Raw genomic sequence first — 13,529 nt, 5'->3', positions numbered from 1 at the left:
CAAATGCTAGCAATTATGATTGTTGCTCTTATTATGATTGTTATTGTTATTATTATTATTATGTTGCCTCATTCATCTCATAGGGTGAGTTAGGAAATTATTGTGCTCTCTATAGACCACTTGGCTATAAACTACAAAGGGAAGAGGGAGTACAGAATAAATTTAGGGAGAAGGAAAGAGAAAACTGGAGAAGAGACAAATATAGGAGATAGGATGCATAGAGGAAGAAGAAAAATAAATGAAGGGAAGTAAAGGAGGCTATGGTAGGAAGAATGCATAATGTATTATATTTTTTTATCAGCTATTCTGGGGATTGATTCTAAACCTTATTTTCCTGTATTTAGTGCTTGTTTCCCCTTGATTAATAATAAGGATAACCATATTAATAGCTAGCATTTATAAAGAACTTTAAGGTTTATAACACACTCTACCTATATTAGTCCACTAATCTTGCAGCAACCTTTTGAAGCTTGAATTACTGTTATCCTCATTTTGTAGATGGGGGAACTGAGGCACAAAAAGGATAAGTGATTTGGCCAGAGTCATCCAGCTATTGTATAAATCAAGATTCAAACTCTGGTCTTCCTAAATCCAAGTCCAAAACTCTATTCACTATGCCACCTAACTGCCTCAGACCGAGACATTCATTTATTCAACAAAATAAGGTTTGATACACTTCATTGTATTAACCAGTGTAGAGAAAAGAAACCAATCTTTCCAGAGCAGTAGGTTTCTGGCTGGTAGTAGTAAAAGATGAGGCTAGAAAATCAGGCTATAACAAAATCATTGTAGACTATAGACAATGCTGAGTTTGAATTTGAGGCTAAGGACAATAGGAAGCAGATAGGGGAGAGTCTGTCCACAAAAAAAAAAAAACCCTCTTTGCTATGTGATCTCTTTTCTGCCAAACCAGACCTGTACCAAAGAGGCACCTTTACTGGAAACAAAACCTATTTTCCTTTCCAATGTCCTGTTGGGAAGTCAGCCCCTTAGGGCTGCTCCTTGTCCCCCTTGCAGTTGTTCGGGTGGCAGGTCTTTTGTTTTGGCCAGCCTCCCCCTCCTCTGAGCTGTGCCAAACACATCCTGAGTCTGTTAGCTTCCATCTGGTGGGGCTGCTCAGAGGAGGGAGGCTGGTCAGGAGCTAGATGGGTAAGGCAATTTGCTAGCCTGTTTACCATACCTGACTCTGGGGTGCGTGGCTTTATTTTGATTTGATAAAAGAGGAGATGAGTCCAGCTGCAACAGAGAGCTACTTCCCTCAGCTGACAGATGGGCATCACTGTAAGAAAGCCACATGGCTGTGTGCATATGTGTGTGTGTGTATGTGTGTGTTAAACTCAGCTCATTAGATTTTATCTGCAATATGCTGATGTACTGGCAGAAAAAAAAAACCCTGTTGTGGGCATTAAAAAAAAACCTGCTGTGAGCAGAAACACCAGCCAAAGTTGGTGCCTTGGAGTACTGGGTTGGGGGGGGAAGGGGATTGGAGTAGGGGGGAAGCAGGAAGGACAGTGGTCTGTTAACTTTGAATGTCCAAAAATCTATTCCTTCATCTTCTAGACCTAGAAACACCAGAATGAACCTTTTGATAATCTCGTCTAACTCCTTCATTATACAGATGGCAACTTTAAGGCCCAGAGAAAGGAAATGACTTGCCCAAGGTCACATAGCTAATCAGTAGCAGAACAGGGTTAGATTCCAATTCTAACTCTGAACCCTGCTCTGTCTTCTACCTCTTTAAGGTTCCCTCTTGATACTGTCAGAGAGGCAATCTATAACCCTGAACACCTATTCATAAAGTTTCCATTATTCTACCTTTGGACACAGTATCTTTCCTAGCATTAGACAAAAAATAATTAAGTAGTAATTTAGTGATCATCAAAGTCCAACCTTTCATTTTACAGATAAGAAAACTAACACCAAAAAAGGGAAAGTACCTTACCCAATGTAATATAATTTCTCATTCTGCCTTTTATCATTTTATAATTGTTTTTTAGATACACTTGTCCTACAAATGAGACTTTAACCTCCTTGAGGTTAGAGACCATTTTTAGTATTTTTCTTATCTCCCTCACCAGTTATTGTCTGTCCTTTGTTCTCGAAGACCATGACATCAGGGAGGTGATGCCAAGACATGCAAGTGAATTGGATTCAAGTGAGGGAGGGCTATGCAAAGTCACCAGCCTCTCTCCTACCAGAGCCATTTGGGTTCAATGACAAAATATAGATCAGGATGACTGTAGATGACCCTGGCTGCAGTGGAAGACCTTGACCTTTTAAAGCTTAAGTGCCTCACCAGTAGTCAATAAACCTTTCTTCACCTTTATTCATTGAGAATCACAGAGTTTGGTGTTTCAGAGATGGAAGTCACCTCAGTGGCCATCTATTCCACGTCATACCTAAACAAATGCTCTCTGATAAGTGATCATCTCTTGACTAGAAGACTTCCTCGACAAGGAAACCCCCCACCCCTCCCAAGACAACCCACTCTACTCTGCTGTGGTTGTTTTCTTTATATCAAACCTACACTTGCCTCTCTGAATCTGCTACCCCACCCCCTCCCCACCTCTAGTTCTGGCTTCTAAAGAAAATGGAAAAATTCTTATCCATCTTCTATGTTAACCCTTCAAAAACTTGAAGACTATTATCAATCCCCTGCCTCCCCTCCCCACCCCCAAGTCTTTCTTTTTTAATTTATTTATCCAACTACATGCAATGGTAGTTTTCAACATTTTTTCTGCAAGGTTGTGAGTTTTACATTTTTCTCCTTTCCTCCCTCCCTTCCTCTCCTCCCCCTCCCCTGACAGAAAGTAATCTAATATAAACAATACATGTATAACCATGCTAAACATAAATCCATGTTAATCATATTGTGAAAGAAGAATCAAATCCAAACAAAAAATTAGAGAGGAAAAAAAAGACAATACATAAGACAACTTATAAAAATTGAAGATAGTAGGCTTTGTTCTACATTTAAATTCCATAGTTCCTTCTCTGAATATGGATGATATTTTCCATCACAAGTCTTTTAGAACTGTTGATTATTATACTGCTGAAAAAAAAACACGTCCATCATAGTTTATCATCACCCAAACAACTCTACTTCTTTTTAACTTGGCCTCATATGGGATCATCTTAAGACCCTTCTCCATCCTGGTCTCCCTTCTCTGCATGCCAGCACTGCCTATCAATGTTCTTTATAAAATTCCATAGCCAGGGTGGAGCACAATAATCTAAATATGTTCTGTTTAAGACAAGTACACTGTCATCTCCCTGGTCCCTGATTCTTATATTCCTCAGTGCAATCTTAGACTGACTCACACCAACCTGAGTCAATTCTTGTTAAGATTCCAATCTTCAGGTGCAGCTAGATGGTGCAGTGGAAAGAGCACCGACCCTGAGTCAAATCCCAGATCTTTTTCAGGCAAATTTCTATCTAGTTATGCTTACATTTCTACCACCCCATCCAGTTAAATGTCAATCTACAGGGGCAGTTAGTTGACTCAGTGGATAGAGCACCAGCCCTAGAGTCAGGAGTACCTGAGTTCAGATCCAGACTCAGTCACTTAATAATTACCTAGCTGTGTGGCCTTGGGCAAGCCACTTAACCCCATTGCCTTGCAAAAACCTAAAAAAAATGTCAATCTACACATGTGTTTCTATTGGAAGAAGAGGGGAAGGGAGAATGAACAAGAGGAGAAAAAGCAAGAGGGAATATGAGAAATATATCTCCTTCCTTTAATCCATAAGAAAAGCAATATGATAGTATAATGGGAAAAAATGCTAGATTTAGAGTCAGGACCCCTAGGTTTGCCTCCTAGTTCAGTTACTAGTTGCAAAACAGTCCCTTAAACGTGCTGAGCCTCAGTCTCCTCATCTGTCAAGTAGCAATAATGGTACTTGCATGTCATGTGAATAGTACTTTGTAAAATTTAAAGTACTCAAGAAATTTGAGTTATTTGTTTATGTAGTAAAATATCAGTGGTACAGTAGAATGCACATTGGTCTTAAGGAGAAAGTGTCAGAACATTTAGTTTATCTTTTCAGTTCTACTTCAGGCTATTTGGGTAAAGTCACTGTTGACTCCCTGAGCCTCAGTTTCCTCATCTGTAAAATGAGTGGGTTAGATTAGTTTATCTCTGAGGTCTCCTTTAGCTTACAATTCTCTGGCCTGAGCATTGACAGTCAATATTATGTTTCCCATCCAGTTGTGTGTGTTAAGTGGGAAAAACACTATACAGCATTGTAGAAAGACATTGTTCTGACAGATTCCTTAATCTAAGAAAGAATTCAAAAGTCTGGAGGTGGGATTCCTTTTGTTTAAAGCAAATGAGTAGTTCCCTTTCCTCCTGTCATGGTGTCAGAGGGGAGAGGGAAGACACAATTTCTGATCCTTAGCTTTCTCTTTAGCTTCTACCAGTACAATCTGTTTCCCTGCATGGCCTCAAAGAAGGGAGGGGGATGTGGGGAAAATGCCACAGAAAACCAGTCCTTGGAGGCTGCCTGGATATTTTTAGATTGGACAAGATCCTTTATCTTTAATCTGATGCCACTGCTGACCCATCACAACCAGAGCTTGTCTGGCTAACTGCTTAGATATGGAAATAGTTCTCTATGCCCTTGAGACAGAATTGTTTTTGTGGGGAGGTGGATTTAGACTTGGCAAACACAAATGCCTCAGGCCCCCTCTTCCAGCCCCAACGGGAGAGGCCATCTAATGAAAAGAAAGAGTTTACATACTACATACTGGACCTAGACAAGTGTGTTAGAGCTAGACCCATCTACTTTGATGTCCCTCATTTTACCAAGGAAGAGACTGAGACCCCAAGAGGGATGATTAATCCAAGGCTTAGTGGCTGTGATCTTAACCCAAGGCTATAAACTCCAAAATTATGATTCAATTTCCCAGAGGATCACCATATAGCACAGTAGTTAAGGGCAGCTAGATGGCACAGTGGATAGAGCCCTGGCTTTGGAGTCAGGTGGATGGGAGTTAGAGCCCAATCTCAGACATTTGATACTCACTAGTTGTGTGACCTTGGGTATGTCACTTAACTCTGATTGCCTCGCATCCAGGGCCACCTTCAGTCATCTTGATTCATATCTGGTCACTGGATCCAGATGGATCTGGAAGAGAAAAATGAGGCTAGTGACTTAGCACAGCCCCATCTCACTCAAATCCACTTTTTCTTGTCATGGCATCAGCTGCCTGATATCATGATCCTCTTTGAGAATGAAGAACAAACATTATATTATTATTATTATTATTATTATTATTATTATTATTATTATTATGCTTTTTTCAGGGACCAGTTTTCTGATTAAGCCCCTTTGCACCCACTGTCATTGATCATGGCTCAGTGCCCTCAAAGATTGGGGTATGGTGTCAAGGTGTATTGGGAAGTTCTGATAGACAGGGGTGGAGGGGAGGGGTTAATTATAGAGATGTACAGGGGACTTCCAAATTGAAAAAAACTCTCTTTTCCAAGGCAAGTCAGATCCTTCTCTAAAATTTAATGTTAACCAAGAGCACTCAGAGGTTAAATGACTTGGCCAACAACACACAACTAATATGGATCAGAGATCAAACCTGAATCCAGGTCTTCCAGGGCTCAAGGTCAGCTCTCTAACTACTACTCCCTGTTCATACTTATCTATCACTTTAAGTTTACTGCCATTATTACATCTGAACTTTATGACAGCCTTATGAAGTGGGTCCTATTTTTTATGCCCATTTTCTAGATAAAGAAACTGAGGCTCAGAGAGGATTTAGCCAGAGTCAAACTTGTGTTTGAGGTCATATCTGAACCTAGAACTCAATATTTCTGTCTCAGGGGCACTGGAGAATTGAGAGCACAGAAAGAACAGGGAGAATCCCTCAAGCAAGTTAGGGGAAGTGACAGTAACTTTATGGCAGTGCCTTGGGTTAGCTTTGTTCCCACCAGCACTAAGTTAGATGTGGCCTCTATAAAGATCTAAAAAACACTGCATCAAAGAGGCAGGTGGTTAAAATGCATTAGTGCCCGCAGAGATTCCCAATGTCAATTGCCTCTCAATGCTTCCACTTGGGCATCTCAGAACATTCCCTCTGGCCTCTCCTCTATTTGTTTCTGAGCTACTGACCTGAAATGCCCCCCCATGGACTTGTCTCTCAGCTTCAGTGACCCCCTTTTCCTTATTGTGCTTTGATCTTCCTATTCCCAAGAATGTCACCAACTCATATATTTCATTCTGCTGAAAGCAGCCTCTGTCAATCAGTTGTCTTACCTGCTGTAGAAACAATAAAACTGGAAGGTCTAATGAAGCCAGAAAGAAGTCGGAAGACTGCCATTCTCCACCCAACTATGCCACTGATAATCCATGTAATCTTGACCTCCTCTGTCCCCAACCCTAACTTGGCTTCCGCTTCTTCTAGAAAAAGAGGGGACATGCTGGGATCACTCAGATACACTTTGGGAATTGGAGTCAAAAAGACCTGGGATCAAATCCCACCTTAGTTTGGGATTATAAATCTAGAGCTTCAAGAGACCTTAGAAGCCCTCTAGTCCAAGTCCCTTGCTTTACAAAAGAGGAAACTGAAACCCAGGGACTTTAGACAAAGGTCACACAGGTGGGCAGCATCAGAGGTAGGTCCTTTGACTCCAGAGGCAATGCTCTTTCTATTGCACCTTATCTTTCCCCTTGAACATTTGTAGCTATGCAACCTTAGACAAATCAATTGCCTCTCTGAATTTCCTCATCTATAAAATGGTATAATAATATTTATTTCATGGGATATTTATAAGTCTCCAGGGAGATGAAGAATGTTTTAAAGGTCTATACAAACTTTAGTGCCATATGGATCATTAGGTCCTATTATCTCCCTTCTATGATTCCACTGTATGACTTGAGTCATCCATAGCCTGGCCTTCCTTACTGTTTTACATTCTTTGCAGGCTCCCTCACAACACAGATTTTTCTCACTCCACTCACTGCTCTTCCTTCTTCTTACTATAATAGGGCTAATGAAGCAGGTATGCATCTCATCACTATCATCCTCTGTCCACATGTCAAATCAATACTCCACCATGAGCTATGATTTCATCAAAGTGGGTACTCCCTCTAATGATGAAATCAGTGCTATCAAATGCATGAAAATTGATCCCTGTGGGGGGATATTGATTTCTATTGATATAGAAAAATCACAAATTAGCATTACTTGTAGTGAATTATATTTTTATTTATTGTGTTAAACATTTCCCAATTACATTTAGTTCTGGTTTTGGTTGCAATCTGGATATTGCTGGCCACCTGTGGCTATATGCAGCTTGTAGATACAATTTGTTTGACTCCTCTGAGTAAATCGCAACTGATCCTGTAGGACTCTTGTTTTCCCAGAAAATCTCCATGGAGTCAGAGGAAAGATCCTTCCATTTGTCAGAGGCATTCCTCTAAAGCAGACATTCTTCATTTATGAGTCCATGAACATTTAAAGTATTTTGTAACTTTTAAAAATATAACTTATTTCCATTGTAATCCTATGTTTTTTCTATTTTAAGTTTTTTATATTATATATATAAGATAAATCTATTTTAAGCATTTAACATATGACAATTAACATATCAATGAACTCACCCCAAAATGGAATGGGAAGAAGAGCAATTGGATGTTATTAGGGAAATTGTATGGCACATTTCATACTGTTTCCCTGAATCAAAATTCCCTGTTGGATAATAGTACTTTTTTGGTGATGCTTTATGGCTTTGAGTCACAGAATACTACAGTCTCCAAAGAACTAAAATTGATAGTGATCCAAAGGACAATGGAGAGGCATAGATTCAATAGATTAACAAAGATTTCTTGCATTGAAGAAATGATATCAAATATATGTATATCTTTGGGTAAAGGAGATGGGGTGGATTCTATTTTAAAATGTAGGACAACAGATGGATAGATCATCTAATACCCAAATATCATTCAAAGATCTCAAGTTAGGACTTTAAACCTTTTTTGGGACCATGGACTCCTTTAGAAGTCAGTCTAGGGGCGGCTAGGTGGCGTAGTGGATAAAACACTGGCCTTGGAGTCAGGAGTACCTGGATTCAAATCCAGTCTCAGACACTTAATAATTACCTAGCTGTGTGGCCCTGGACAAGCCACTTAACCCCGTTTGCCTTGCAAAAATCTAAAAAAAAAAAAAAAAGTCAGTCTAGAGGCAATTAGGTGGTACAATGAATAGAGGATTGATCCCCAAAGTCAGGAGGACCTAAGTTCAAATGTGACCTCAGACACTTGGCATCTAGCTGTGTGACTTTGGGCAGGTCACTTAACCCTGATTGCCTCACCAAAATGCAACAATAATAGCCAAAAGATATTTGGAAGTCAGTCTAGAGAACCTTTGATCATCAAAATAACTCTGCCATTCTATAGATAGGAAATTAAGACCTAGAAATGGAATGCAAATTTATCTAAGCTCAAAGCTAGTTAGTTTTAGAGCTAAGACTAGATAGACCCCAGTCTCTTGCTTCACAGCCAGATTCCTTTTCAGTCTTTCAAACTATCTGATGACCTCATGGCACACCAAAAAGAACTGTAGCTTTAGAATCAGAAAACCTATGTTTGGATCATGGATTTGCTATATGGCACCTAAGAGATCTAAGCCAAGTAATCTAACTTCTCTGGACCTTAGTCCTCCTCTGTAAGAGAAAGGGTTTGAATGAGATGATGCTTAAGTTCCCTTCCACCTGCAAACCCTGTGATCCTACCCATTTCAGTCTCATTAGAGTATAAGGTTTCCTTTATTGAGACAGTATCCCAGCAATGTTCTGGAGTTTGACTTGATGTATGTGTTTTGTAGCTCTTTGCATTGTCCCCATCCAGAGATAACTATACTTCCAAAGGGAATGAGTCACCATACCCTTCTGAATGAAGCCTAAAGGATCACTAATGCAAGTCATACTGAACTTCAAGTGAGATAGATGTGGGGGTGGGATTAGGCACTTAAATGTTAAACTGTCCTCCAGAACAGATTAATGTCAAAACAAATGGCTAACTTAGGCATCAACTTCATAGCACTCTGATGTGCTGGCTCAAGAAGAGTGGGTGTTCAATAATTAAATAAGCCATGAAGCATCAAGAGAGGAAAAGATTCAATGCAGAAAGTGTATCATGCCTTGTCCAGGTGCTCCAAGTAGTGACACAGCCTCACTAGTGGCTGTAAGTAACATCTTGCACTAGCATAACCTAATTATATATGGTCCTCTCTCTCCCAGAGCTCTTAACTAGTATTGGATGAAGGAGCCTTTACCTCAGGATGCTGACATGAGGGGAGACATTTCTTCTCTGTAACTAACATTCCCACATTTTACCTTCAAAGGCATCCCTTTGGTCCTTGAAAGCAGTGTTTTCCTAACTTTTGATTGTACACCCTCAACAGTTTTTAAGGCACATTGAACCTCCAATATGTTTTTACATAATATAAATTATTATGTACTACTGTCTTAATAATTATATAGGTCACAAAATATACAAAAATAGACACTTAAAAAGGATTCGGTAAGAAGGACATAATAGATACTAGATTCAAAAGGGAATCAGTGGAATTTATTGAGTAGAGAAATGACAAGTTCAGACCTGTGTTTTAGGAATATCATTTTGATAGGTGTAGAGGCTAGGATTGGAAATGGGAGAGATGATGTAGGGAGACAAGAAGGGTCTTCAAATAGTCTGAGAAATGAATGAAGATGGTGACTGGGTGAGAACAGAGAAGGGGACAGATGGAAGAGATATTATAGAGGTTGAAATAGCACTATCTGGCAACTGATTGGGTATGTGAGGTGGAAGAAAATGATGAGTAGAAGACAATACCAAAGTTACAAACATGGGTGGCTTGTTGGAGTCGGTGTCTTCAACAATAACAGGGAATTTCAGAAAAGGGAAGAATGTAAACCAAAAAAAATTTATTCAATAGGTGCCAGGCACTATTTTTAAGAGCTGAGGATAGAAATACATCAAAAAGAAAGTCTCTACCTTCAAGGAGTTTACCTTCTAATATGAGAAGACACAAATAAGGAAACTGAAAACCAGGAGGTGAGAAGGGAATGAATGTATCAGTATGGGGGCCCTAGTTTTAAAGACTAGAAATGGTCAATTATAGGACCAGGAAGATCCCAAGCAGGTCTGGGCCCTGTCACAAAATGGAGGTCACAGGATGAATCCACCAAGGTGGAAAGATATTCCTTGGGGAGTGAATGGGAGTGGTAGGCTGTTGAAGGGCATGTTGGGCCCAATGGGAGGGGAGTCACACAATGAACCAGAAGCAGAGGGGCATTGTTTTGAAGTCCAGAAGAAGTAACAAATAGACTCCAGAAGGGAACAGAAATGGAAAAGGTAATAAGAATATTTCAGACATATTGAATTGAGATGCTTATCTAATCTGATACATCCAATAAGTATTAATGACTAGAGTTTAAAAGAGATTAGGAACAAATATTTAGATCCAATAGTCATCTGCATAGAGATGATAATTAAATCTATGGAAGCTAATGAAGTCACCAAGCAAAAAGGTATATAAAGAAACAACAATCTAGGACAGAGCTTTGTTGTACAACCCCAATTCTGGTATTATAATATGAATGACGATTAAGCAAAGAAGTGTGAGAGTATCAAAGTAGAGTGTTGTATATATGGATGAGGAAATCTATGAGGACAGAGATTATGTATTATTAATCTTGATATCCCCTACACACTGAGCTAAGTATTAAGAAACTGACAGATTGAAGTTTGACTTTATTTTATAGGAAGGAAAGGTAAATCAAAACACAGTCTTGACCCAGGCTTCTCCATTTAGTATAGGTATGATCTCAGGCAAGTCACTTAATTTCCACTGGCCTCAGTTACCTCTTCTAAATTAGGGGGCCAGACTAGGTGGTCCTTCTTACCCTAAAGCTAGAATCTAAGGAGCCTATGAACTACACTGCTTCACAGTCAGGAACAACAGAGGAAAGACCAGAGGCAGTCCATAGCCTGCTGGGCAGGGTGACCCTCAATACCTCCTAAATAAGGAAGGCTGGATGTGGGAAAGTACTTTGAGATTATGCCCTTGGGGAAGGGACAGAAGGTGACAGAAGGACTGAAATAAGTCCTTCAGCATGAAGACAATTATGGCTGCATATAGATTGTTCCTACAGGTCAAACTCTATAGAGCTGTGGGTGCCTCTAGCAAAATGAAATGTGTACTTTTAAGGGATCTCAATTTTTGACATTTTCAATACATGTTGGCCTCAGGCTACAAATTTTCTGGGTTGCCAGAACCTTGGGTCAGCCCTGCCTCTAGAAGTTGTCACAGGACATCTGGAAGGTAAGTGACTTTGAGCAACCCTGAAACAGAGAACCCTTCATTTGTATATCTAAGGGGAGCCTCTGGCCAATTTGAGGAGTTCCCCCATGCACTTAACTAACTGAAGGGAATAGAGGTGTTGAACTTTTTCTGATGGGCTCTTCTCATGAAGTAATGAGGTGGTATTTTGTAGTGCTGGCTTTGGAGTCAAGAAAACCTCAGTTTGAATTCTGCCTCAAACACTTTACTAGCAGTGTGACCCTGGGGATTTGTCATTTATTTATCCCCTTCAACCTCCATTTCTTTATCTGGAAAATATGTATAACAGAATTACCCTCCTTAACAGGGTTATTGTAAGCATCAAAATTAGACAATATATGTAAAATGCTTAATATATCTTAAACCAGGGATCCTTAACCTGGGACCATGAACTCTTTTTAAAAAATTGATTATAAGGGGTGGCTAGGTGGTGCAGTGGATAAAGCACTGGCCCTGGAGTTAGGAGTACCTGGGTTCAAATCCGGTCTCAGACACTTAATAATTACCTAGCTGTGTGTCCTTGGGCAGCCACTTAACCCCATTTGCCTTGCAAAAAAAAAAAAAAAAAAACCTAAAAAAAATTGATTATAGGGGCAGCTAGGTTATGCATTGGATAGAGCACCTACCCTGGAATCAGGAGTACTTGAGTTCAAAATCGGCTTCAGACAATAATTACCTAGCTGTGTGGTCTTGAGCAAGCCACTTAACCCCGTTGCCTTGGAAAAAAAAAAAACCTAAAAAATTGATTATAGTGGGTTTCTTTTAAAATTCTATATATTTTCTTTCAACATATATATATATGCGTGTGTATCTATCTATATAGATTTAGAATTATATAGAATTATATATATATGCGTGTGTATCTATCTATATAGATGTATACATATATATATAATTCTATATATTTTATTTAAAACCATTCTGAAAGAGGGTTATAGACTTCACCAAACTGCCAAAGGGGTTAATAACCCAAAGTTAGGAACCTCTGCTTTAAAATATTATACAAATATTTATTAGTGGTGCTCTTCCAATCCCTTGTAGAAATGATACAGACAACCTTTCTGATTGACTACCTGTAACTGAATGATCATCCTCATAGCTAGCAAGGTACCAGTTCTGAGGGGGTGAGAGGAGACAGAACTAATTCAGTCTCTTTCATAATCTGGCTCAAAAATCAAACCAAATCTGCCTTAAAAGAACCAGCCTGCAGGTCTGACAAATCATTTCTCTCCTAGTCTTCATCAAGGCCAGACTCTGAGCTCTAAGCCAGCAACTGCTCTGAGTAGCTAACCAGCCTCACAATGGAAGATTGGGGTCGTATCTAAACATCTTGCTGAAGGCCTTTTCCCCTTCCAAGCACCCCCCATTGGCTTCTCCCAGTCCCCCTAGGGAGCCAGTGGTGGAATTGTCCTGGAAGAGTTTCTGCCACCCCAAGCTTAGGCAGGAGAGAGCGCCCGAGCTTCAGCCCTGCCTGTGGCCAGGGGCCCGGCTCACCACTGAGGATGCGCATTCGATTACAGCCGAGACTGGCTTTCTGGGCTAATGCCTAAATGAGAAAGGACATTTCAAATGAACTCACATTAGATTGAAGGCTTAGGGGCAAAATTGTTACCGTGAGAAATACCAAAGGAGAAGTGGAGAACAGGCATAATACCCGTCTCAATGTTTTATGCAGATTGGAAAGGAACAAAGGAATAAAGCGAAAACAACTCTGTTCTCAGCCTCTGCTTCCAAATGCACCTGAGACTTTCTGGCAAAGGAGTGGATCTCAGTTTCCTCTTCTGTCAAATCAAGGAGCTGGATTTGATAGCTTATAAGGCCCCTTCCATCTCTGCCAATCTATGACACTCTGCATGTGATAACTCAGGTATATGACAATTTTGTTTCTTGGTTATGGTAGTAGCTGTAATTTGGGGTTACTCTCCTTTCTTACACCCCCCTCCAAGCCAGATTTACAAGGTATCGAATATGTTTATGTTTGCAATTTCTTCTCCTTCAGGAGATCTAAATTGATTGCTGAAATTCCATTTTTAAAATATAAACTTTGTTGTGAACACAGGAGGCTCAATTGTATGCCATAGGCATCTCTCTCCCCTCCTTCCAGGTCAGAGCCCACTGTAACATCCTCCAGCCCATCACTGGGCCAGGTAAGCAGAGCCAGTGACACTAATGG

Source organism: Macrotis lagotis, chromosome 4 (genome assembly GCF_037893015.1).
Source record: "Macrotis lagotis isolate mMagLag1 chromosome 4, bilby.v1.9.chrom.fasta, whole genome shotgun sequence".
NCBI classification, from domain to species: Eukaryota; Metazoa; Chordata; class Mammalia; order Peramelemorphia; family Peramelidae; genus Macrotis; species Macrotis lagotis.
Note: the sequence above shows the minus strand (reverse complement) of the source record.